Here is a 27,281-nt window from a genome sequence, read left to right as displayed (position 1 = left end):
TTCTTCATATTATAGAATATTCTTCATAAAGGGGAAGCTTTGAGAACTAGGTTCAGGATTCCATAAATATATACAGATATGAACAATTTTAAAAAGGAAAAGTTGCAATGTAAAAACTATAAAGGTTCAAAGTTTGGCCAGTGATAGGGAAAACATCACAACAGAGCTGACATTAATAGCAGTTGTTTAAATTCTATAAGCCTTGTTCATACAGGTTTGAAATAAGCTGTTCAACCTTCTAATGTTGAATATATATATGCACACACATATACATTTTATAAGTATACATGTGCACATATATTATAAAATGAGGCCATATACTAATATATGACAATTTTACTCTGATTTCTACCTTACAATTAAAATATAGAGGTCTTTTTGTTACCATTGTTGGTTAATTGTTTTTACTATTAAAACACACTGAGTATTTACTATATGGCAGTTTTTGACTAAAAGCTTTTATATATGATCTCATTGAGTCCATGTAAATTCCTACCTCATGGGCACTATTATTCTCCCATTTAACTAATGAGTCTTATGGGGCTCACAGAAGTAATGAAATCTCAGTAAAAGTGAGTGGCCTTGGCTTAACCTCAATTCTAACTCCAAACTCTATACTTTTATCATTCAAAGTCAAAATGACAGCTAGACACCTAATTACTTGTAGTTTTCCTATGTTTTCAACACCATAACTATGTCTCCAATCACCTTTGAATCAGCAGGTAAGGTACCAACCTCATAAGCCAGTTCTGTTACCTACCAAGTGATGTGGGAAGTAAATTAGTATGAAAAGTCAAAGGATGGCGGTGACCTGTCACCTGCTGTTTTAGTTCACCAGGCACTCTTTCTTCTTCCTACTGGGGAACCAACTCATCCAGTTCCTTCCAGACTCAACTCTCCCCATCTCTGGATTTGGGGGGGGAGGGTGTCAACCCTCGTACTCAGGGGATTAGGCATGTAACCCAGGCTTGGACACAGTGACACATCCAGGAGAGAGGTGGGGGTTCAAGCCAGTATAAACAGAGGCATTCCCTGGAAAATTCTACCTTTGGTCTGGGTGTAAGGGTGATGAGTGCTCCTTCCCGTCAGACCCCCAAATTGAAATAATAAAATATAGGCATGAAACTGTACTCAGCCTGAGCCCCTTGCCAGTCCCCTCCATGCACACACATTCCTCAATACTGGGAGGAGTAGAAGAGAATGAGGGGAACGCAGGAGGAAATACTGAAGAAGGAGAAAAGCAGAAAGCCTAGAGGAGACATAGCCTATCTGTTCCTAAGAGTCCTAAAGCAATGTCATTCTTCTAGAAGTTCCTTTAGTGTTTGAGCCACCCCAGAACCCTCCCAGTAAACCTGTGGTGGTGGTTTGTTCAGTTTTTATTATTGTTTTGGCTTGAGCTAGTGTGAGTTGGATTTTTGTCACTTGAACACAAGAAGCCATGAGAATCCTATCTAATAAAAGGGTAAATATGCAAATTGACCATCACTCCAACACACAAGATGGCCACCCCCATGTGGACACAAGATGGCCGCCACAAGATGGCCAGCAGGGGAGGACAGTTGTGGGCGATCAGGCCAGCAGGGGAGGACAGTTGGGAGGGACCAGGCCTGCAAGGGAGGGGAGTTGGGGGCAATCAGGCCTACAGGAGAGGGCAGTTGCGGGGGAACCAGGCCTTCAAGGGAGGGCAGTTGGGGGCAATCAGGCCTGCAGGGGAGGAAGTTGGGGGGGGACCAGGCCTGCAGGGGAGGTCAGCTGGGGGGGGACCAGGCCTGAAGGGGAGGGAAGTTGGGGGGGACCCAGGCCTGCAGGGGAGGGCAGTTGGGGGGGACCAGGCCTGAGGCCCCATCTCTGGGGTTAGTACATACCGGGAGGTGGGACTGAGGTCCAACCCTGCGCTTCCTGGAGTGGCACGGTAAAGATTTCGAACAATTGGCTTTGGGACTGAGCAGGCTGGAAAGGCTGCAGTGGGGTCAAGGGTAAGGCCCCTACTGTTTGGTGGGGCCAGGGCTGGCCCCGCTCGAAGTTTCCCTGCCCAGGGGGCATTAAATTATCATCAACATCAGTCTTGAAGCGCATTCATTTACCCAATGCTTTCCTCTCCTGCATCTTGGGCATAGTCCAGGCTGCTTGTTTCCACCCCCTGTAGCCTTTTGACTTCCATTTCTAGCATTCCTTCTTTAGCAAAACGCCCTAGTTTGCCACAGTTAAGACAGCCCCCTTTCCTATTCTGCTGACCAGTGAGTAACATCGCCTTTAATGTGGCAGCTAACACCATTCCCTGAATGTAGGCTGGTCCAATATCAGCACAAACACAGATAAAAGGCTTCCATCTCCAGGTGAGAGACAAGCCTCTGCGACAATATTAAGCCTCTGGTAACCTTCCACTATTAGTTCCCCTGCCACATACACTTATTTCAATTTGCTAATTTCAATCAGTCTGAAATAAGCTTTATTTTCTAACTCTAGGGTGTGGATAGTAAATGACACTAATTGGATTTCTGCTATCAGTCTTTTTGAGTATATAGACATAAGCTTTGGTTAGGGAGGCAAAATGCAAATTATTTACTTTTACATGTCCTCAGTTTAGGGAAGATAAGATTTGCTAAATGGCCCCAAACCATTTGGCATTTATATTTTTTAGATGGTTGCAAACTGCTGTTACCTGCAAGCCACGAAATTAGAAAATTGACTCTGTAAGTCTTTGCATACACTTAATAACATTCTTAGGATTCCTAAGTACATTGAATAAATTTGTTATTTATCCTGTAGAGATTTTTAGATAAGGTCTTAATTAATTAATGTCCTCTAGTAACCTTTAAAAGTCATTTAAGGTCTTGAGGCAATCCTTCCATATTTCTACCTTTTGAGTCCTAATACATTGATTTTTAAGTAGAGTTCCTAGGTATTTGAAGGGCATTTCCCACTGTATTTTTTCCTAGAGCAATCTCTAAGCCACATTTAGGGAGTTTCTCTTTAAAACTTTTACTTTCTTTTAAACAGAACAATCAACTTGGTTGCTTTTCAGAAAAACTAGTAGGAGAGAAACATGCTGGCCAATACTGGAATGCATAATCTCAAGTAAATGTAACTTTCTTTTTCTTTATGGTGTCTCATTGATAGTGAGATTTAAAGCCTGAATAATAACTTTTGGGTTACTTTGTAAATAGTAGTAGAAGAAATTTTAAAATTTCTCCTTTTTAAATTTACTTTTAAACAGTATTCTTTTTGCAAATTTTACTGTGGGCTTTGTTAGAACCAATTGCTTATATGTATTTAAACAGAACACAGTTATTAATTTTTATTTGATAAAGCTTCCCATGTGATTTTGAGTATATTAGATTGGCCTAATTTAGTTTAAAATATTTCTTTTAAAAGGAGAGAATAAGTCCTTGAATCATTCCAGGGCCCTTGAAATGTCCTAAAGCTATCTCTCAGTTAAAGTCTTGCAATTTAACTTGGAAAGACTATCAAATATACATAACCCAAAGATTATATTATATACTTTTTGTAATTATTTTTAAAAGGTATCAATTAAATTCAAACTGGTCTTAGCATTAAAAATTTGGTTCATACCATAGAATTAATCCTTATCCTCTAATTAGGCCAACAAAATACTATATCCTAGGTTGAAATTTCACCACACGCAATACACATAAGGACCACAATACACTCCGACCACCAATCTCTCCAGAGAAAACACAAGAACCATTCCTCTCAAAGATGAACCTCCACACTCCATGCACTCTGCCATCATAACCATACAATTTCTCCCAACCTAACCTGAACTCCAAACTCCCAGAAACCTCAAACTCTAGCTGGCAAGCCAAACACCTAGCATTTCTCAGACTAGCAACATATCCACATCTCTAAGGATATATTTCAAACAAAACACAAGGCACATTCAATTAATAGATTCAATTCTATCCTCTAGATTTTTCATATGAGGCAAACTCAGATTGATATTTCAGTACTTAGTCATTTAAAAATATCTAGGTATTTAATTTTTTTTTTAATTTAGCAAAGTCCTTAAGTTACCAAGGACTTTGGAAAGTTATGTTTACTCATATATAATGACCACTGAAAAAGATTTACCATATACCTTTCATTTCAGGCCAAGGCTTAATCCTATAGCCACTCCCTACATAACCCTAACCCTAAATGCTACCCTAACACTCACCATAAATCTAAATCTAAATCTAACCCTAAACATTAACCCAAACCCTAAAACTTAGCCCTAACCGTAACCCTAACCTTAAACCTAACTCTAAACCCTAAACCTAACCCTAACACTAAACCATAACCCTTACTCTAACCCTAATCTTAACCCAGACCCTAAACTCTAACACTAAGCCTAACCCTAAACCCTAACCATAATACTAACCCCCAAACCCTAAACCTAAACCTAACCCTAAAACCTTATCCCAATCCTAACCCCCAAACCCTAAACATAACACTAACCCCAATCCTAACCCTAAACCCTAACCATAACCTTAAAACCTAACCCTAACCCAAATCCCTAAACCTAAAACCTAACCTAACTCTAACCCTAATACTAAACCCTTACCCTAACCCAACCCTACACCCTAACCAAAACACTTAACCCTAACCCTAACCTTAAACTTAAACCTAACCATAAACACTAAACCCTAAACCTAACCCCAACCCTTACCCTAACCCAAACACTAACCCCCAAACCCTAACCCTAAACCCTAACCCAAACCATAAGACTAGAACATAACATTAATCCTAAAACCAAACCCTATCCCTAAACCCTAACCCTAACACTAATCCCTTACCCTAACCCTAAACCAGGGGTCCTCACACTACGGCCCACGGGCCACATGCGGCCCGCCGAGGACATTTGTCCAGCCCGCCGGGTGTTTTTGATGTTTTGTTTTTTCACTTCAAAATAAGATATGTGCAGTGTGCATAGGAATTTGTTCATTGTTTTTTTTAAACTATAGTACGGCCCTCCAACGGTCTGAGGGACAGTGAACTGGCCCTTTGTTTAAAGGACCCCTGCCCTAAACCCTTACCCTAATCCTAAACCATGACCCTAACCCTACCCTTTAACCCTAATTATAACTGTAACCCCAAATCCTAAACCTAAACCCTAACCCTAACCTTAAACCTTAACCCTAACCCCAATCCCTAAACCTAAAACCTAACCCTAACTCTTAACCCCAACCCTAAGCAAAACTCAAAACATAACCCTAACACTTACCCTAACCTTAACCTAACGCTAACCCCCAAACCCTAATTCTAATCCTAAACCCTAAACCCGAACCCGAACGCCAAACCCTAAACCTAACCCTAACCTTAACCCTAAACCCTTACCCTAACCCTACCCTTAACCCTAACCTTAAACCTAACCCTAAACTCTAAACCTAACCCTAAACCTAACCTTAACCCTAACCCTAAACCTAACCTTAACCCTAACCCCAACCCTAACCTTAAATTTAACCCTAACCCTAACCCTAACCCTAAACCAGCAGTCAGACATCCCCCAAGGGGTCCCAGAATGGAGAGGGTGCATGCTAGGCTGAGGGATGCCCCCATGCACAAATTTCATGCACCGGGCCTCTAGTTGTACAATAATAATACAATATTAGATTCTGGATGGCAGAAAACAGGGATAACCACTGTTTAGCCAATAGTGTCTTCTGAGTGTGATTTAAAATAAACAATTTCCCCAGGAAAAGAGCCAATGGGCCTGCATATGGCAGGGAAGTGTGACACAAAGCAGCAGACTGGCTGTAGCAAACACAGGAAAGAGCCAATTTCCAAACACTCAACAGTTTTAAGCCCTACGAGCATCTCATTTTTGTTTTTATCTCACCCTTACATGTGTAAAACCAGACTCAAAGTTTGCTCACTTAAAACCACACACATACATGTACACACCCCTTCTGGATTTTTACATGACCAAATTCAAAGTCATTCCTTGAATTCTATCTTCATAGTCTACTAAAAAGTGGCAGATGTACTGGAAAGAAGAGTAAAGTTGGATAAAGTGGAAACAAACGGTTATTGTGACTAGATAAAATAAGGATGAAATAAGCTAAAAATCACATGCTTTCAACTTTAGCTTAGTATCCCAGCTTTGCCACTCATCAGTTATGTCAGTTGATTAGTGTTTCTAAATGTCCATTTTCTTTTCAATACAAGAGAGGAATATCAAAGTCAATTTCAATAATGGAAACAATCTATGAAAAGAACCTAAAATACATGCTCAATAAATTGAAGGTTATAGCTATTATTAATATCAGTATTAAACCTGCATACATTTCACTAACTAAAGTTCTGGGGGTTCAAAAACACATGGCAAAGAGGAAAGAGTTTGATTTCATGTACTAATTTTTATTTTTCTGACTAGTCACAATAAGCTTCTTCTAAAGACATTAGCAATCAAAATTAATAGATAAAAAACACAGTGAAGAATCACATAGTATTGTCATTATTGCAAACATTAAATATTCTATACAGATCAAATGTTCTATTGTGACTACTCTTTTAGTGAATCTTATAATTTAAGCTTATCATGTTTCTCTAAATACTCCTATTTGTCTTCTGTTTTCTAAAATAGGGTGAGAGAAATTTTATAGTCTTACATTCCAGTCCCATAACATTCATTCATATGCAGTCTATATCATATAATCTCTACTCAACCTTTGTTATGTATATAATTGGAAAAAATATTACATGAAAATATTTAATTGGAGAAGGATTCATTTTAAACAGAGTGAAGTCAAGTTTGAAAGTGACGCCCATTATATATGATAAAATAGCTCAGTGGTTTCCAAACATTATGCTCATTGCAATCACTAGGAAACTAGAAAAAGTACTGATACCCGTGTATCACTCCCCATCCATCTGCTACTTTATCATTTCATTGTCTTGTGTGTGGCCTTGGCTTTGAAAACTTTTCAAAGACCACCTGGTTATTCAAGCATCAGCAAGTTTAGGAAACAGTGGACTAACTTATGCAGTTTCTGGCTATTTCATTTCTTTATCTCCAAGTCCAAATATTCATTAGAGAAACTTTTCTTTTGTAACAGACATTGAAAACAGACCAAAAAACTTTTTCAATCATTAATCAAATTAATATGTCTTAGTCTCCAATAGTCAACACACTCTGGAAGGGACTAAAAAGGAACAAAAAAGTATTACACACTGATTCTGTCTTAAGTTTTTAAAAATATTTCTTAAATGCAAGTAGGCCACATAACAGCAGCCGTCACAGAGAAATTCCCACATAACTTTCCTATACACACCAAAATTTTATTTGGCAAATGTTACTAAAGTGTTGTTAATATTGAGATTGATAGCTGGAAACTCCTTAACTGATATCCATCCACATTGGAGGTGACCAGAAAGTGACATAGATGCAGCTTTTCTGATTCATAACAATACTCTACTTCTTGAATCTGCCAGCTAGTCCCATCCGTGTGGACACATCAAACACAGGGTGGAACAAAAGTAGGTTCACAGGTGTGAGTGACTGAAACACAGTTTATTCTTGTATTGTTACTTATTAATTATTGTAATATCTCCCATATGAACAACTGTAAATCTACTTTTGCCCCACCCTGTACTTATGCTTAAACTTTGGTGGCCTGGAGGCATTAATATGTCTATAGTATCCATATTCTTCATCATCAGACAAAGAATGGAACGAAAGGTCCAGATTTGTGCAGATTGCTTTACTGCTTTCTAAAAATCCCAACTAACACCGCAGCTTGACATTATCTGAAGATTTCCAAGTGTTATGTTCTGAGAATGCAATCTTTATCATGAGCCTATGATGAGGATGAAAAGTAATGATGCAAGACAGAACATTTAGCACTACTGCCTAGGACATGATAGCCACTCAATAAATGTTTGTTTGTTTTTTAAACAAATGTCTGATCCCAATGTCTTGAAATGACTGTGTTGATTTTAAAAGTGTTCATGAAAAATTCTTTGAAGTCCTATATTAGAGAAGCACTACCTTACTTTTTTGAAATCAGTACCAGCTACTCCCAAACTTACTGATGTTGTTTTTTGGGGAAGGGGTGTCTGTTTGTTTTTCCTCTTGGGGTAGATTTCCCTTAATTGGAGTTCAGGCTTTCAAAAAAATGAGTTATGAAGGTACCCAAAGCTACACTTGCCTACAGGAAGTTGTGAAAGAGATGCACAAATAATCGGAGGTAGAATAATAGTTTACTTCTTTGCCCTCATTACGTCTCACTCTTTCCCAGCAAAGATAGAGGAAACCAAAGGCATAGACATCTGAACTCTGTCCAAACTTCAGTTGTATTTCAAAATTTCAGGTTAGAATGAATAATACATTAATGCTATACAACTTTTATTGTGCTCACTTTAAAATTTATATTAAGTAGATTGCTACATTATGGTAATGTACTAAACTACCTAAAGCAAAGTAATACAATGATTAACTGACTATAAACATTGGTTTATGGTCAGATTATAAAGTATTACAATGATTAACATTATGCATTTTCATAACAGAAAATTGCAGCATGAAATATCTGTGGATTGACTCAGTGCCATTAGGAATAATAAAACAGTGGTATAACTCAGTCTCAAGTTACACCTTGAGAGTAAACTTAGTTTTAAATCTCCTGTCAAGTGGTTGAGAAATTCATTAACTTAAAATGCCCAAGGCTTGCCAAACACAAGGTAGAGAATGCAAGTATTCATCCAAATTTATGATACCAAGAAAAGTAGGGCTTTACAGCTTTTAAAAGTCTTGATCTCTAATACTTGGCTACTTGAAATGGGTTATAATGTTTAAAAAAAATACACTCCTATCTTTAGAGAAACCTAGTCCATCAGTCCTACAATAATGTAACAGATCAATTCTTTGTGGAAAAGCAGCCAACACAGAGAAAAAGACCTGGAGAAATCATGGGTATTTCTCTTCCAAGGAAACAGGATGGGAAGCAGTTAGGCACAAATCCAAAGATCTGGACATCAGGGAGGAAGTCTATAGAAAAATCACAGTGATGGACTAATGCTACAGAATACTGTTGCAAAATTGTCTCTGCTTGTTCTCATGTTGCCACATAACTGCTGTATAATCTTAGATAAATTACCTTAATTTCATCATCTGTAAAATGGGCATATCTCTCAGTCATTGAATGGATTACATAAAAATTGCAGTGAGTAGCCAACAATAGGCAGTCAAGAAATCACAGTTATTTTATTAACATTATAATTATTACTAGTTCTTCATAAGTTGATTATTATTAGATTCTAGTTACTGGGAATAATTTCAACAGGAAAAGAAGGCAAAATTGGGAAGGCTGGTGCAATCAATGATTCTCTTTCATTGTTGATGTTTCTCTCTCTCTCTCCCTCTCCCTTCCTCTCTGAAATCAATAATATATATATATATATATATATATATTGTAAGGAATACTGGCTGGTGAAGACTGGCCAGTTTAAGAATAGAAGCTTGGGAAGTTAGATTAAATCCTAAAATACATATGTTGATCAAGTTAGATTAAATCCTAAAATACATATATTGAGAGCCTCTGACTTCCCACAAATATATCATTGTGGGAAGTCAGAGGCTCTCAATATATCTGCTTAATCCTTGGAGAGGATGTGAAACATTTTGACTCTTCCTGAAACAGAACTTTCATTATAAATACTGCTTCTTCAATGGTTCATATCCAGCAGACTTCAATTTTTGTCCATTTTCCGTACAAAATGAGCAATTTCACACTCAGGGTCAAATATTCCATAATCCTAGTTCCCAGCACAGTTATAGACTTATAATCAATGATCAATAAAAATACTAGTATGAATTAACAAGTAAATTAATGATTGCCCAAGGAAAAATAAACATTTTCAAAATAATAAATTTTGTTAGTCTATATTTAATTGTTTTAACTTCCATTGGCATCCATATATCCATTTAGCTGCTCATTTGAAAACTACTTTCCTGCTGTCTATGATCCAACATATAAAAGCAAATATTAACTGAACAGTACAATCACCAATTTCCCATGCTGTATTTCTAAGTAATATTACTTTTCAACATGGCCACTCTAACACAATGTTCTAGAAAATAATATAAGTAAAACTCATTGGCTGTAACTGCCTTCAAAAATATGTCAGTGTAATATTCTGGGTTTGGGTACATTGTGTGACAGGAAAAATTACACTGAAGTCATTTTGAATCCAGAGATAAAAAGAAAATTTTAATGTTCCTTGATAAAAATAAAGCTATACAAGGAAAATGTTTAGAATTTTCTTTTTAGTTCCATGTCTCTCTACATATCTCAATGCCTCTTGCTGAACATAATTTTGTTCCATTTTTTGTACCCTAAACAAATGTAAAGAACATATTTTTATACCATTATTAGTATGTAAACTTATACCTAATGCAAAACTCTCTCAAAATCTAGTTTGTAACCTACTTTTTATTATTGGTCTGCAAAGAGATAACTACAGAAATTTTCATCACCCACACCACACTTGCAATGAGCAATGTGTACAGGCTTCTGTGACTCTTTCCTCTCTCCTTACATTATGCTTGCTCTGATTATATTTATGGAAATGCAATTTTATGTCTCTTGAATCTAATAATACAAAAATTGAGGCTCATGTTGCATATATATATATGTTTTTTTAAGTTTATTTTCTAAGTAATTCATCTGTATTGCATTTCATGAAAGTGTCAGTCTATGACAGATTGGGGGGAAAAGAAGAAACTAGTCCTCGACCACAGATTGTTTGAGAAGCACTGTCCTAGAATATTATGGCCTTTTCTTCATGTTACATATTTCCTTTTTTTAATCTATTTGAAACTTGTTAATTTTCTATGCTGACTTTTTATCTCCTTTAGGTGCTGTGTCCCACTTGTTATTTATGTGGTTGCAAAGTAGATATTACTTTAATAAAACATAGAGTTATCAAAACTGAGTCTAATAACTATAAAAAATATCTGAATATTGGAGAAGTTATAGTGAAGAGCATAAAAATCAGCATTAATGTCTCTACTCAAAGATACTGTTAAAATTGCAATATAAAATGTGATTGTACATTATATATGACATAACTAAATTAAACAAAACTCTTCTGTCAAACAGAAATAGACCATAAGGAAATAAGTAAATATGTCAATTTAGGCAAGAATTTAGATTTTTTCTCTCTCTCTGGTAGTATACACGACATCTCTGCATATTACCTTAATGTGAAGAAATTTCAGGTTTTTTTCCTAACCAATTTACCATGATTCAGTTCTCCAAAAAATGAGACAATCAGCAAATATGTCCCCCTTTCTCCCAGAGAAGGCACAAATTCTGTGGTTGAAGTCATAGGACTTCAAGAAGACTCTGGTGTCATAAAAATAAAACAAGTATACTACCCTATATAATAAAAGGCTAATATGCAAATTGACCAAACAGTGGAATGACTGGTCGCTATGACACACACAGAGCACCAGAGGGCAGATGCTCAATGCAGGAGCTGCCACCTGGTGGTCAGTGCACTCCCACAGCGGGATTGTCACTCAGCCAGAAGCCAGGCTCATGGCTGGCGAGCGCAGCGGCGGTGGCAGGAGCCTTTCCTGCCTCCATGGCAGTGCTAAGGATATCTGACTGATGGCTTAGGCCCGCTCCCCGCAGACATCCTTCGAGGGCTCCTGGACTGTGAGAGGACGCAGCCGGGCTGAGGGACCGCCCCCCCCCCCGGGTGCACAAATTTCATGCACTGGGCCTCTAGTCTATATAATAAAAGCCTAAGCAACTATTACAGTGGAACAACCAGAATGACCAGTCGCTATGATGCTCACTGACCACGCGGGGGGCAGACACTCAACACAGGAGCTGTCCCTGGGTAGTCAGTGCACTCCCAAAGGGAGAGTGTCGCTCATCCAGAAGCTGGGCTCATGGCTGGTGAGCCAGCAGCAGTGGTGGAAGCCTCTCCCACCTCCGTGGTGGCGCTAAGGAGCAGCAAGCCAAGCGGTAAGGAGTAGCGAGCCAAGCGGTAAGGAGTAGCGAGCCAAGCGGTAAGGAGTAGCGAGCAGGCAGGTGGTAAGGAGTGAGAGGTCCTAGACTGCAAGGGGGATGTCTGCTGCCAGCTTAGACCCACTCCCCGAGAGGGTGCAGGGATCCCCCCCTCCAGTGCATGGATTTCGTGCACTGGGCTTCTAGGATAGATAGATAGATAGATAGATAGATAGATAGATAGATAGATAGATCTCAACTAAACAGTTTCATGCCACTATTAGGTGTGTGGAAAAAACAAGTTACATAGATTTTAAATGTTGTTTTAAACCAGTGAGTGTGTATAAATTTATTGAAGTTGGGATGGTAACATAATTACCCATGTGACCTTGAAAAAATTATCTGGGTCAGGAATTTTCAGCACTGAGTTTTTAAATTCATGAATCTAATACCAAACAACTTAAGTAATTTTGTCCACTTTTTAAACCAAGGGATTTTTTTCATGTCATCAAAATCAGGAAAAAACACACCGAAAAAACCCCAATGTTTTGCAAAGCTTAAAATGAGCTAACTCTGTCTCAAGTATTTAGTATTTCCAAATTTATTTTTTATAAATCACATTTTTTAAAAACTTCATAGAAAATTATATTTTTTAAAAGCCCCAACTCTTTTTTCTGAATAATAACTTGACCTGCTAAATCAGTGGTATCTTCCTTGACATATTACGCTCCATGTAGTTGTTTGGAACTTAATGAAATAACATTTGAGCAATAAATAATATACCAAATGCTTCTCTTATGATGCCACCAACCTTAAACTAAAGTGTACTACCTTCGAAAGTCCAAGTGAGATTTAAGGGGACTCCCAGATATTTTAATGCCATGATATAAATTAATGGCTTCAGCACATATTCTTATGTTACATTTCTCTTTACAGGCATTTTTCAACAGTTGATGAGTCCTAACCAGAGCTGATATTAAAATCATGCTCTAGAGAAACAATTTTAACCTGTCCACTGGTTCAGATTCTTAAGATAAAACAAGAATTTTACTTAAGGCAATAAAATTTACTGCAAAAACCAAAACTTTGCAGAAATTATATGATATTCACTCTAAGTCTTGAGTCGGGATGCCTTTAGCATAAAGGGTCTGCATTACCCCTTCCTGTTCTGTCTGCTCCAGTCCCCACCCACAATCCACGGAGGGGCTTCCCACCAGGTAGGTGTCTCAGTTATTTTCACTCCTATGGTGCTTGTCTCAACAAACAAAGGAAAGCATTTGAGAGTTTGTTTCTTATTTTAGTGAACAGATAACAAATATGAACCGTTATTCAGCAAGTAAGTTGTGATTTCAATACTACCCAATAAAGAATCATATGATTTCACTCATATGTGGGATACAAAACTGAAAGGAACAAATGAACAAACAAGAACTCATAGACACTGACAAGAGTATGGTGGTTACCAGAGGGAAGGGGGATGGATGGGAGGCAAGGGTAAAGAGGGTCAACTATAGGGTGACAGAAGTAGATTGGACTTTGAGGGGTGGGCAGACAATGCAATATCCAGATGATGTATTATATAAAGGTACACTTCAAACCTATATAATCTTATTCACCACCGTCACCCCAATAAATTTAATTTTTTTGGAAAAAGAATTTGCGTATGTCCTTTGCTGCTGTGGGTTAGCTCATTTTTTAAAGAGGTGCCTCTACTGCTTTAGATATTATTTGCTAAATTATTGCCTGTACAGTATTGTTGGTTGGTTGGTTAATTGGTGTTTTTAGTAGTGATACTGGGAAGGTAACAGATTTCTTATTTTCAGAACTTCCTACCTCTTTAAAGACTCTGGGTATTTTGGTCACATCAGGACTCTAATTATAGTGGGAGATGGGGGGACAAAAAGAAAAAGGGGGTGGGTGAGTGAGCTCCATCTACTTTATCACAGTTATCCCATACCTTTCTCTGGAATTTGACTCCTGTTTGAACTTAGAGCAATTAAAATGCAATCCTGCCCCAACTCTCAGCCCAAGCCAAATGCTTTATACTTGTCTATTACAGGAATGTTTGTCTCTTGAGCCACGTTCCAGCTACTGTTTGTCCCTAGGCTGGACAGGCTCTTCATTTACCCAGTTGTTTAGATGAAGCAGAGATAACAGAATGGAGTCCTGACCTCTCACTACCCACCCCCCATCCTGCGCATATGCTCTCACACACATTCTCTCTCTCTCTCTCTCTCTCTCTCTCTCTCTCTCTCTCTCTCTCTCTCACACACACACACACACACACACACACACACACGTACGGCAGACCCTAGAGTACCTCTGTGAAACTTCAGGACTTTGTGAAGCACAGTGTGAAAACTACGAGTCCAGAATGGTCTTCCAGAGTTCTTCTAGGTCCTAAACCCTTGCATTCTGAATAACCCAAGATTATTGGTTTCATTGGGTAACACATGTCCTTCCTCAGCTATTTAGGATTTTAGTATGGTCCCTCATATTCAATTATATGAGGGGTTACATTAGGGACCGAGTTTCTAATACATTCACCATGATTTGGGGACACAACACAGGACAAGATTATGATACTAGATCGCTAATCCATCAAAAATGCCAAAATGGTTTTACCTCCCTAGGGATGGGGTAATAAAAGATTATGGTAATAGATGAATATAGGTAAGTTGCAGGAAAGGAAGTTTAAAGGCATTTACCTGTTGAATATTCTAGCAAACTTCCACCTTCTTTTAGAATAAGATGAAGACACACACACCACCACTGATGTATCACAGGGCCTGCTACCTAGGTATAGAACTAGATGAAGACTTAGCTCTAATCCTGTAATTGGAAGGACAGCGTATTTGTCTGGAGCTGATACTGCCCTCTGGCTGCCAATTTGAATTAAATCCTTACAGAAACAGGTCTATCGGTGAAGCACTTAGGAACTAAAATTCTCTTTGATGAAATTCTGAGAGTCAGTCCTTCATTTGAGGCATGAAGTCAATCCTCCCTCATACTCTCTTAACAGTATAGCACTGCTAAAGGCCTCATATTAGTTCTCCCTGTTTTGAGTATTCAGTGTTTCCAAGGAGAGGAAGTTGGGTGCTTTTTTAAAATCGCATTCCCTAAAAATAAAATAAACTTCATAGAAAATCACAATGAGACAAATTCTTTTACCAGCCTCGCTGAGATGGCTTTCACATGTTTTTGCATAATGAAAGGGCTAATATAACATAACAAATCCTAAACTGTTTTCACAAGGAGTGGAAAAAAGATGTGTAAAAGTATGCTCTGTCTTGCTTCCTTCTGTTCACAATGTATCTAAATAAAACAAATGGTGTTCTTGCTCTTTCTGTCTGTTTCCCAATCTGTTTGGATAGTAGCCACCACTCCGCAGCCAACCATAATATCTGACACTTCCTGACATCATGAAAGCCACCATCTGTCTATCACCAAAACCCTGTACTTTTTAAAGACGACTGGCTTGATCCTTAATGAGGCTTCGTGTTGAATGCACTGATCCGTTTAGAGGGAATACAGGGAATAACTGACACAAGGAATCTGTATAAAATCACATTTCCTTAGATTCAGTCGGAAAACACAAAATGAAATATTCAGGTCCCCTTGCAGGCAGAAAAAAAGAACTTCGTTTAGTTTCAATTGTGTTTCATTTCCGATTTGCCTGTGAAAGTTTAGACAGGGTTGAATACCAAGAATAAACCTAAACTAAAACCTAAGCTTTAAATCCAATATTTCCAGTCTTGTAAAATTAAACAGTTAGACACGACTTTGCAGTGTGTACATTTGAGCTCTGGAAAAAGAAGAAAATCCATCATTACTTTTCCAAGGCTTGAGAAAATCATGCCATTTAAAATTGAATCCACTTCTCCTTTAACACCTGAGCGATTATCCAGGAAACAAAAGAAGGCTCTGTGTGTCTTCACTTGTAAATGTCACAGGTGAACACAAACAACTGAGCGCTGGCAACGTCAAGTCACTCTTTGTTTTATTCAGCTATTGTACCTCTATTATATGTGCAACAAGGGAATACGTTAACAAGGGAGACTGAGCAAGAATATTTTCCGGGATGATATTAAGTTCTTGCAGAAAAAGTAAAGCTTTCCAGGAAGAAGACAGATTAATGGTTCCTATACAAATTTCATTACTACACTCCATTGTTGGGTTTATATGATATGTTGATTTTCTACCAATCTCCTTTTTTCTCCTCTTATCCCAATGTCATTACCATGGTGTTCTTTTAACAATCTTATAAATCCAAGTTTTGTGAAGTCATGTAATTTTCTCTAGTAAGCAAAAGAAAAAAAGTAGATATATTAAGGATAAATAAATCAATACATAGGCTATAGTTATTTGTATATATGTACATGTAAACATATAAATACAGAGAGACAGACAAAAAGAGAAAGAGAATATACTGTCTAGAGCAATCTAAATTTTAATTTTAAACTGGGGGAAAGCTACTTATAGAGTTCTATATGGGAGCTGAAGTTTCATTTCTCCAGAAAATATCTTAGTAAAATAAAATGTAAGTGCTTACTCTATGCCAGGTACAAGGTCAAGAAATTCATAGGTTTGATTCCATTTGATTCTGTGTGTTGAGCACTATTATCCCATTTTATTGAAGACAAAATTGAGACTCAGAGAGGCTAACTAACTTACCCAAGATCCCACAGCTAATAAGTGCTAGTTCGAAGATTCAAATGGAAGTGGTTTGATTCAAAGTCTGTGCTCTCTCCCACCACCATCCTACATTGCCTCTCACACCTGAAACACCCTGATGTGTTTCAGGTGTGAGATAAATCTTGGGGCAGTCAGTGGTGGGAGGGGTGTAGAAAAAAAGTGTATATCAGAAAATCCTCATCCACATGAGTGACAACCTTCAAAGTCCTCACTGTGGATGACTAAACACTTTTTCCTGCAAGGATGCTGATGCTCTGGAACGACAAGTGACTCTCAGGCGAGTTATAAGCCTGAAAAGAAAAGATCTCATTGTGCTTTGCCCACATTGTATTAGTAGATATAGAAAGATCCCTGAGTTCATTACAAAGCAGCCTCGTTGCTATTCTTTGCCTGTCCAACTCTACATCGATGTTTTCAGATGGAAAGTGAAGAATGAATTATCCACTTGAAGTAACAGTGAGGGAGGCAGAATCATTCACTTGAGTAGATAGACTGTCATAACACTAGACTTACTCCACTCAAACAGGGACTTACAACCAACAGACGCTCACGGGAACTATATTCAACATATTATTCAAGGCCCTTCCCAACTTGTCCTGGATGTAGCCATGCTCTGAACAAACTCGGAATAAACCATATATCGTCATATCACTGCATCTTTTTCTTTTTGCTTGTCACCTTTCCTCTTAAAAAAAATAAAATAAAAATATCCAGCCTTGAGCTGAAGCAGCAAAACAGATAGTCCATTCATTGTGTGTGAGTACTGAGTAGTAAGGTAGTGTTGGGATGCTCTATACCATTTAACTTTACCCTTTAGTTTAATAACATGTCCCTCCCTCTCATTTGTTGCATACAAAAACACATTTATTTCATGTCACACTTGCCTCTGCTAGGGAATTCAGATTCGTATTTCACAACCTGGAAATGGGGCATTGTTTTTAGAATAGAAATAACACATACGGAAAAAATGAAAGCAGGTTGCTTAAGGTAAAAGCGAATAATTATTCCGAACAGCTGTCTGGATTTGGAAAGGACTTTCCCATGTTGATTAAAACCTCTTAATTTGTTGTGTGCTTCTGTGGAAGAGCTGGGCATAAATAAGTTGGGACCAGAGTGCTATTGTCTACTGAAATTACCTGGTCCACCCTGAACAGATACAGTCACCTCAATATATCTTAATCTTTAAAACGTGAGAAAAACAGCTCTTCATAAGGATGAACATTTTTTACTTTAAAAAGATCCAGGGTGTTATGAAAGTTTGCGTTTGATATTTTGAAAGGATGGAAAAGTTCCAGGGACCACAATATGTAGACCTATACTAACTTTAAAATCCCATGAGAAAACAGAAAGAAAGAAAGAAAGACGGAGACAGAGGCGGGACAGTGTTTGTTCATTGTTCCTCCTCCATAACCTGTGAAAGGTCTTCTATGACGGGAATCAGTAAATTTAAAAAAGTATTCTCCTCTCCATGCAAAGGCTACTTGGCCCTCACTCTTTAAATCTCATCCTGATTTTTTCCTACATTTTTATTATGTTTTCATTCATATTAATTATAGCCTACAAATAGGATAATTCGATTAAGAGATTCTCATTTATATATGTGATATCATAAATTGACCTTCTTTATAGCTTTTTAAAAAATATTCATAGAATGGATGATCTCTAAGTAAAATCTCTTGTGTAAGCAATGACCTCTTCTGACGCTAAATTCCTATGAAATTATTACTCATGATACATGTGATTTTTCAAATACTTGTTTCATAAATTTTTAAAACATAAACAGAATTATTTATTAATCTTTTGATAAAAACAGTATAATTCACACTATAGTGATTATTGTCAATTTTTGGTTTTGCAACTTTTTGATGGTATTAATATGACTCAATGATAAAATAAAAACTTTGATTTTTCCACAGAGACATCCCAGAAGGAATCTTGCACCTAATATTCCTGTTTGGAGGAAGCCACGGGAAAAAACATCTGTCAACAACCCACCAGGGTGGGTTCTTTTCCAGTAAGATGTACAAATGCCATTTACTGGGTATGCAGGCAATTATAACAGTGCCTACAGTGTAATTGTGGGCTAGAAAGAGAAAGAAAGAAAATAGCATTCATAATTTATAAATAATATTCAACATAAATAGCCCCAAAGATATTTGTAGAAATGCCTAGAGTATTGGGAGTTGTGTTGTAGGCTGTTTGTCTTTCATTAGTAATGCAAATTTATAAAGTCAAGTTATATGAAAAAAAAGTCTGCATTAAGTAAGAATATTTATACCATTTAAAAATAAAACCCACACTTTGATATAGTATGTTTTTAGGCTTCTTTATTTCTTAACCACATGCAGCAAATTGCAACACAGCTATTTTGTAATAAAATTATAGATGCTGATGTTGCTGCCTTCAGATAACCAAATACATAACATTAAAGGCAAAAAGTGAAAAAAGGTATAAGACACTGACAACATTTAGATTACTATTACCATTTGATTTAAATAGAAATAATTGTCATTGTTAAGAAGTGGATTTAGATTTATTAATATATTAGTAAATGGCAAGGGAAATACTTAAAGTATATTAAGTGAAAAGCAAAATGCTATACATGTAATTTTTAAAAGAATATACAATAAAAGGAAAGACTAGATTATAAAGCAGAATACAAAATAAATATTCAAAAATTGGTTGCATATTTATACACCAATAATAAACTCCAGAAAGCAAACTAAGAAAATAATACTATTCACAATTGCATCAAAAAATAAATAAAATACATAGGAATAAATTTAACCAAGGAGGTAAAAGATCTGTACTTAGAAAATGGTAAGACACTGAAGAAAGAAACTGAAGAAGATACAAATAAATGGAAGCATGTACCATGCTCATGGATAGGAAGAAATAACATCATTAAAATGTCCATACTTCCCAAAGCAATCTATACTAGTAGATTGAACACAATTCCTATTAAAATAGCAATGGTGTATTTCACAGAACTAGAAGACATAATCTAAAATTTAAATGGAACCACAAAGGATCCTCAATAGCCAAAGCAATCTTGAGAAAGAAAAAGTTAGAGGTTTCATGCTACCTGATATCAAACTATACTAAAAGGCCATAGTAATCAAAACAGCATGGCCCTGGCATAAAAGCATACATATAGATCAATAGAACAGACTAGAGAGCTCCACATTTATTTGGTCAATAATCAATCACAAAGGAAGCAAGAATATTCAGTGGGGTAAAAACAGTCTATTCAGTAAATGGTGCTGAGAACATTGGAAAGATACATGCAAAAAAAAAAAAAAAAATGAAACCAGACCACCTTCTTACATCATACACAAGAATAAACTCAAATAGATTAAAGAATTAAATTTAAGACTTGAAACTATAAAAGTCCTAGAAGAAAACAGGTAGTTAAATCTCTGACATTTTACTTAGCAGTATTTTTTTCTGGTATATTTCCTTGGGCAAGGGAAACAAAATAAACAACAAACAAATGACACTATATCAAACTAAAAAAAAGCACATCAAAGGAAACTAGCAATAAAATGAAGAGACAACCTACTGAATAGGAGATATATTCGCCAATGATACATCTGTTTAGGGTTTAATTTGCAAAATTTATGAAGAACTCATACAACTCAACACCCCTCTCCCCCCCAAAAAACACAACAATCCAATTTAAAAATGGGCAGAGAACCTGAATAGACACTCTCTAAAGAGAACATACAGGTAGACAATGGACATACAAAAAAAAAAAACACACTTAATGCCACTAATCAGAGAAATGCAAATTAAAAGCACACTGAGATATCACCTCAAACATGGCAGAATGGCTATCATCAATAAATCCACAAACAACAAGTGTTGGAGAGGATGAGGAGAAAAGGAAATCCTTGTGCATTATTGGTGGGAATGCAGATTGATGTAGCCACTATGGAAAAGAATATAGACTAAAATCTTAGTAGTGTTTATTTATGAATGAAGAGTCAATATTAAATGTCTGTATTATTATTTTTAGTTTTATATATTGCCCAAATTGCCTACTATATACCTACACATGTATTTACTTATATACCTACAATATACATGTATACCTACCTACCTACATACATACATACATACATACATACATACAGGGTGGTGCAAAAGTAGTTTTACAGCTGTGAGTACACAAAACACAGTTTCTTCTTGTATTCTTTTCTATATGAACAACTGTAAGCCTATTTTTGCCCCACCCTGTATATATGTATGTGTGTATATATATACACACACACACACACACACACACAAGTACTAATTAATGTATATATATACATACATATGTATATACACACACATATACATATATATGTATGTACACACACACACACACACACACACACACACACACACTGAGTGGCCAGATTATGATGATCTCTGAACGCATAATAATCTGGCCACTCAGTGTATATCCTATATAATAAAAGGCTAATATGCAAATTGTCCCCTCGACCAGGAGTTTGACCAGCAGGCCGGCCAGCCAACCGCCCATGTCCCCTCCCCCTGGCCAGGCTGGCTGGACCTCACCCATGCACAAATTCATGCACCAGGCCTCTAATATATATATTCATGCACCAGGCCTCTAATACACACACACACACACACACACACACACACACACACACAGAGTGGCCAGATTATTATGCATTCAGAGATCATAATAATCTGGCCATTCAGTGTGTGTGTGTGTGTGTGTGTGTGTGTGTGTGTGTGTGTGTATTTCATAAAAATTTTTACTTATTATTTTATTTTCACAGGGGGCCTTTATCATATCAGACTTAGGCTACTGGCCAGCAATGTCAAATTAATTTCTTGACTATTGTCCTGTTCTTCCACAATTAATTTCACTCAAAATTACTTTTCTTTTTTTGCAGTTTTCTTACTTTCTTTAGTTGAAAAGATGCTTGTGACAAAGATAAGTAAAACTAGCATTTTGCATCAAGTAGGGGCATTGGTGATGTCAAGATACCAATTTCAGCTTTATTATTCCCCAATTCATTTCATCCTTTCTCATTTTCACACTAAGGTCTATTTGCCCATGGAATGACTAACTACTACTTGTAATTTAAGTTTGTGTTTTGTATTTTTGTTTGTTTATAAAATTTAAAATTTTGTTGTTGTTTTTATAGCCAAAGCAATTATGAAGTTCACATTATGTGGTTTTACAGAGAAGTAACTACATTTCATTTCATAGCTTAGATCTATTATGCAAAGCCTCCTTGACTTTCTTTCACTATTATCTTAATGCTCTTTATTCAGTGCCATACATACTCAACAGTTTTAAAAAAAACAAAACACAAATTTTCAAAGGCATTAGGGCATTATAGTGTCCCAAAGTAAAATAATTCTAAAAGATACAAGAATAATCAAAATTATTCTTTTGATCCTTCCTTACTAACCTTATCCTATATAATCCTATATAATAAAAGGCTAATATGCAAAATGACCGAACAGTAGAACGACCGGTCACTATGATGCACACTAACCACCAGGGGGCAGATGCTCAACGCATAAGCTGCCCCTTTGTGGTCACTGCTCTCCCACATGGGGAGCGCCACTCAGCCAGAAGCCCTGAGTCGGGCTCACAGCTGGCAAGCACAGCGGCAGTGGTGGGAGCCTCTACCGCTTTCTTGGCAGTGAGTGCAAAGGATGTCCAACTGACGGCTTAGGCCCGCTCCCTCCAGGGAGCGGGCCTAAGCCGTCAGTCAGACATCCCCCGAGGGCTCCTGGACTGTGAAAGGGTGCAGGCCGCGCTGAGGGACAACACCCCCAAGTGTATGAATTTCATGCACTGGGCCTCTAGTGTTATTATAAGTCTCAAACTTTTGAATTGACTTCACACCTTTCTTAACAATGAGTTTCTAAGAATAACTAAATACCTTTCCCATAAATATCTCTTATTTTAACCCCAACAACTCAATAACTTTTTACTTCTACAAAATATATAACATTTAATGACATAATGATGATATTTACAAAATATGGTATGTTAATTATAGAATATTATTTGAAACCTCTATTTCACTTTAGTTCTAAAGAATTTCATCTAGGAACTAGCATACTTTTTTAAAAAATGAAAAATTTAACTCAAACATAGTCAAAGATTAAATATATAAATATGTGCATAAATACATATATGTAATTTTGAAATTGATTTTTTTTTTAAAACTTTCTATCAAGTAGATGGGATATCAATGTTTTTCTATACATGTATACACAACAGGTGTTTGTGTTTTCAATATGTAGCTATTATTCTTAGAGATAAAAATATTATTATAGTGCTATAACTGAAAATGCTGCATCTTACACACGACACACCCAAACCCTAAGTGTCTACAATGTTTTATATTACTTTATTTAATCTACGTAAGCAGCAAAATACAAAAAGAAGCTTCCTATCCAAATTTGACATCTCCCAGGTTTTCTCTTCCTTCCTCTAATGTTCTTTCATTTTACAAATCAAAACAATGCAATGTGGACATCTGCATGCAGACACTCTCATTTGCAAGAAACTGCATTTACAAAAACAAACCACCAGGAAATGTGAGAGGGAACAGAGCTGCCACCCAGAATCGTGTAGCTAAGCAACTGGATGTCTTCTTTTCAGTAACCACATTATCCAATCACCCCGTGGGCTCCAGAGCGCCGCAGGATTTCCATCATTTCACTCTAACTTAAGCCATTTCTGGGCTTGTTCACCTCAATCAATGCTAGCCTGTCAAGCTTATGAGATAGGGATGTCCATCTCAGAATTGGTCACAACAGTCCTATTGGATGTTCTACTTTAACAAACTGTCCTGTGGGATACTCGTTAAAACTCATAAAAATAATATGAATAACAAACATAATTACCCATGAAAAAGAACAGATGCACTGAATAGAGATTATTTACATATAAGATGAGTTAACATTAGTTCTAAATCTCAATGAGTTGTTTGCACACACAAATTTCTCATTGTCAAACATAAAAAAAGACATTTATACCTAAAATTATATATTAGTGACAGAACTGCCTGTCATGGCCCCACAAGTGAAACTATTCTCTAGGAGAAAACTCTGTAAGCTAAGCTCGCATGATTTTTTTTTTTCTGGAAAATACCTTTATAAAAGTATACACATGCCAGACACCTAGGACTTCTGGAACCTGACCACTTTAAAAAAAAATTTTTTTAAAGGAACAATGCCATCTTAACAGATGGGTGTTAGTGTAGGCATGCCAGAGAATCAAATGTACATCACATTCCACTACAAGGGGGCAGAATCTCATCCAGAACTGTCCGTCTGTGCCACTGGCTGAAGGAATATTCCACTTCAACTCCACCTCTGAGCCAGATTACTTAAAACAATAACTTCTCAAGCCACAAAAATGTTTTTTGTTTGTTTGTTGTTGTTTTGGCTTTTGAGTGTTATGAATTCTCACTGCAGAGATGCATCGACAGGAGCCATTGCAAGGAAATCTCAAGCCCCAAAACTATTATGGCTAACTTTTCGACTGATTGGCTTACCTCAGAGAAGCTATTTTGTGGAAGCCAGCATATTAATTTTTATTAAGTAGAACCCCAGAGATTCTTTCTGTCTTAAGAATTGTTTTGAAATAGTTTCCCCTTTTGGAACCTATGGAAAGCTATCTTAAGTTGTGAATTACTACTGAGCAGAGTTGTATTCCTGGTCATAATTGAACATATGGTACAGGATTATCCTCTGGTTCAAGGATGTTCACCAACTGCAGTATTAACTAAAGATGCTATCCATAGATTCTCTGGCTTTGACCAGAGTATAAGAGACATTCTTATACTTAAATAAAGTATTAACTAAAGATGCTATCCATAGATTCTCTGGCTTTGACCAGAGTATAAGAGACATTCCTACTGAAAGTATCGGGGGATTACTTGGTAAAGTATATGATTGTATAACCACTATGCAGTACACATGAAATCAATATAATATTGAATGTAAACGGTAATTTAAAAAAAAGAACGATTTTCAATTGCTATACATCTTATTGTATATTTTTAAAAAACAGACCCCTGAACTGTCTTGGACACCTTAAAAATTCATTTTTCCATTAATGTTATCCTTCCATTGTATCAATCAATATTATTTTATTTTAAAAGGCTATTCAGTCTTTTATTTCTGCATTTTCAAAGTATTGTACATTTCTGCCTGTCAATTTGAAGATAATACTGTCATGTTCAACCATCTTTTATAAATAAAAGCCTGAAACAAGAAAGAAGAAAGACATTTCTGAAAAGCATGAAAATTTTGAGCCTTTGCAATTTAGGTTCCATGTCTCCCTGGAATTTATGACTTCGTAACACCTACCAAAACAATCTTTCATTGATATCATACTAAATCATTCATGTGTAATAGGTTTTAATTCTGATCATGCCGCAAAAACTATAGGTTTGGTTGTGTGTGATAATAGGAGCTAATATCAATTACAGAGACAATATTTTTTAATTAGGCCTAAAAATAATTTCATTTTAAAATTTGTACTGTTCATATAGATATTTATGTCCCTACAAGTCATATTATGCCAGTTACTAGAATGTTAAATTTTACCAGGTATGAAATGTGACTATTTTCAATAAATTATTTTAAGAGGTCATTAATTAACATACATTTCATAATCACTGTTAAGATAAACACATTTTTTAAATTTAAGCATTATAGTAAATTAAAGCCTTTTGGAGACACGAGGTCACAGAATACCAAGGAGCACTGTAATTTTATATCAATAATCACTTCACACAGCCTTAAACAACATTGTGACTTCTTTATTAATTTTTTAAATTTTTTCACTTCTGCAAGGTTTTATTCTAGCTTATTATTATGTTAATAAAGAACAATATTTCTTATTATAAACATAGCAACAAAGTTTAGGTAAAACAAATTCACCAGGTAGCAATAATATAGTGCTCTCTTGAAACTGTTATAACAAATATACTTGGTACATGTTCTAATACTACATTTACAAGTTCAAGGCAAAATGATATTCAAAATTAAGATACATGGAGATCCTTTGGTTTTTAAATTAAGAGCAAATCAGAGAATGTTGATGAAACTCCCAAAACTATTACCTTTCTCATCAACCTAATTAGCAATTAAATATATTGAATTTTTTAGAGTGACATATTAAGTTGTATAGACTATATAAAGGTATTATTCTTTTTTAGATACACATATCCCAACTAAATTTCTTTTACTACATGAACCATAAAAAATCACCTTGTGATTAATAGCTATAAAACAAGACATAAGTTTTTCACCATTTCCCAAATATATTACTCCTTTTGGTAAACTATTATGAAAAAAAAAATGCAGCTGTCACAAACACAAAGCTATCTCCCATTGGCTATGAGCATTATCTAAATGTTACTTGCTTTCATTTGCTCTTCTCATTTGCAAATGTGCCAAGTTGACTAGCCTTTCTACTGAAATAAAGACTACCTTAGCCAAAGTAGAAATTGGACAGATTCTCAGTTTTGTCTGCAAACATGAAGAGCAAAAAATACACTAATGGAACAGCATGATTCTTCATTATGGACCCCTCCAGGTCTTGACAATCATCCAAGGAGCTATCTCATCAAAAGCTGAAAATCTTCCAAGGATCCCTCCTCACACACCCTTTTTAAGTGGTGAGTTCTGATCAAAGATTTTCTCCATTGAAAGGGGCTTCTGGAATGATTTCTACTTCTGGATCTTGTGCAAGTTCTAAGCTCAGTAAAAAGGGGGTTCATTTTACTTTTTAAGGATGGAATACCTCCAAGGAAGAAGTGACCTATCACCATGATTTCCAAGGACATGTCTTCCCTATCATTTGGTGGTGGAAATTGTCCAGTGGAATCTGTCTTTGCTTCTAAATGTATATCTCCCTTCAGTCTCAAGGAAGACCTCTTTCAGTCAAGAATTTTCTCATAGTTACATACACATCACAGACATATACACTTTTAACTACTAAAATATTTCCAACTAAGAGCCCGCCAGTTATGAAAATTTTTGCAAGTGAAAACTTATTTTCAACCATATTGTTTTTATATTGAAGTAGTATTCATGTTTCAAGTATTCTAATTTTAAATATATAATAAAAATATATAGCATTTTCCATGTATACCTGATTATCAATAATCCATTATAATCTTTATATTTGTTTAAAAGTTTTACTTAACATCTTTCTATTCTAAATTATGCATATGTCAATAAATAAAAGCTGGAAGACAAAAGGGAAATTATCATATTGTATTACCAAATAAGTTGATTTTTTAAAATATATTTGTATTGATTTCAGAGAGGAAGGGAGAGGGAGAGAGAGAGAGAAACATCAATGATGAGAGAGAATCATTGATTGGCTGCCTCCTGCATGCCCCCTACTGGGGATTAAGCCTGCAACCCAGGAATGTGCCCTTGACCGGAATTGAACCCCAGACTCTTCAGCTCACAGGCCAAAGCTCTGTCCACTTAGCCACTTGGGATAGAATTTCTGGGTACAAAAAGAGGATATTTGCAGGTGTCGGGAGATAAAAGGCTCCAGGAAAACAAAAAGTGCTACTGGTGACAATGCCAGAATACAAATAGTACTCAAAGAGA

The sequence above is a fragment of the Cnephaeus nilssonii genome (genome assembly GCF_951640355.1).
Source record: "Cnephaeus nilssonii genome assembly, chromosome: 12".
Taxonomy (NCBI): domain Eukaryota; kingdom Metazoa; phylum Chordata; class Mammalia; order Chiroptera; family Vespertilionidae; genus Cnephaeus; species Cnephaeus nilssonii.
Note: the sequence above shows the minus strand (reverse complement) of the source record.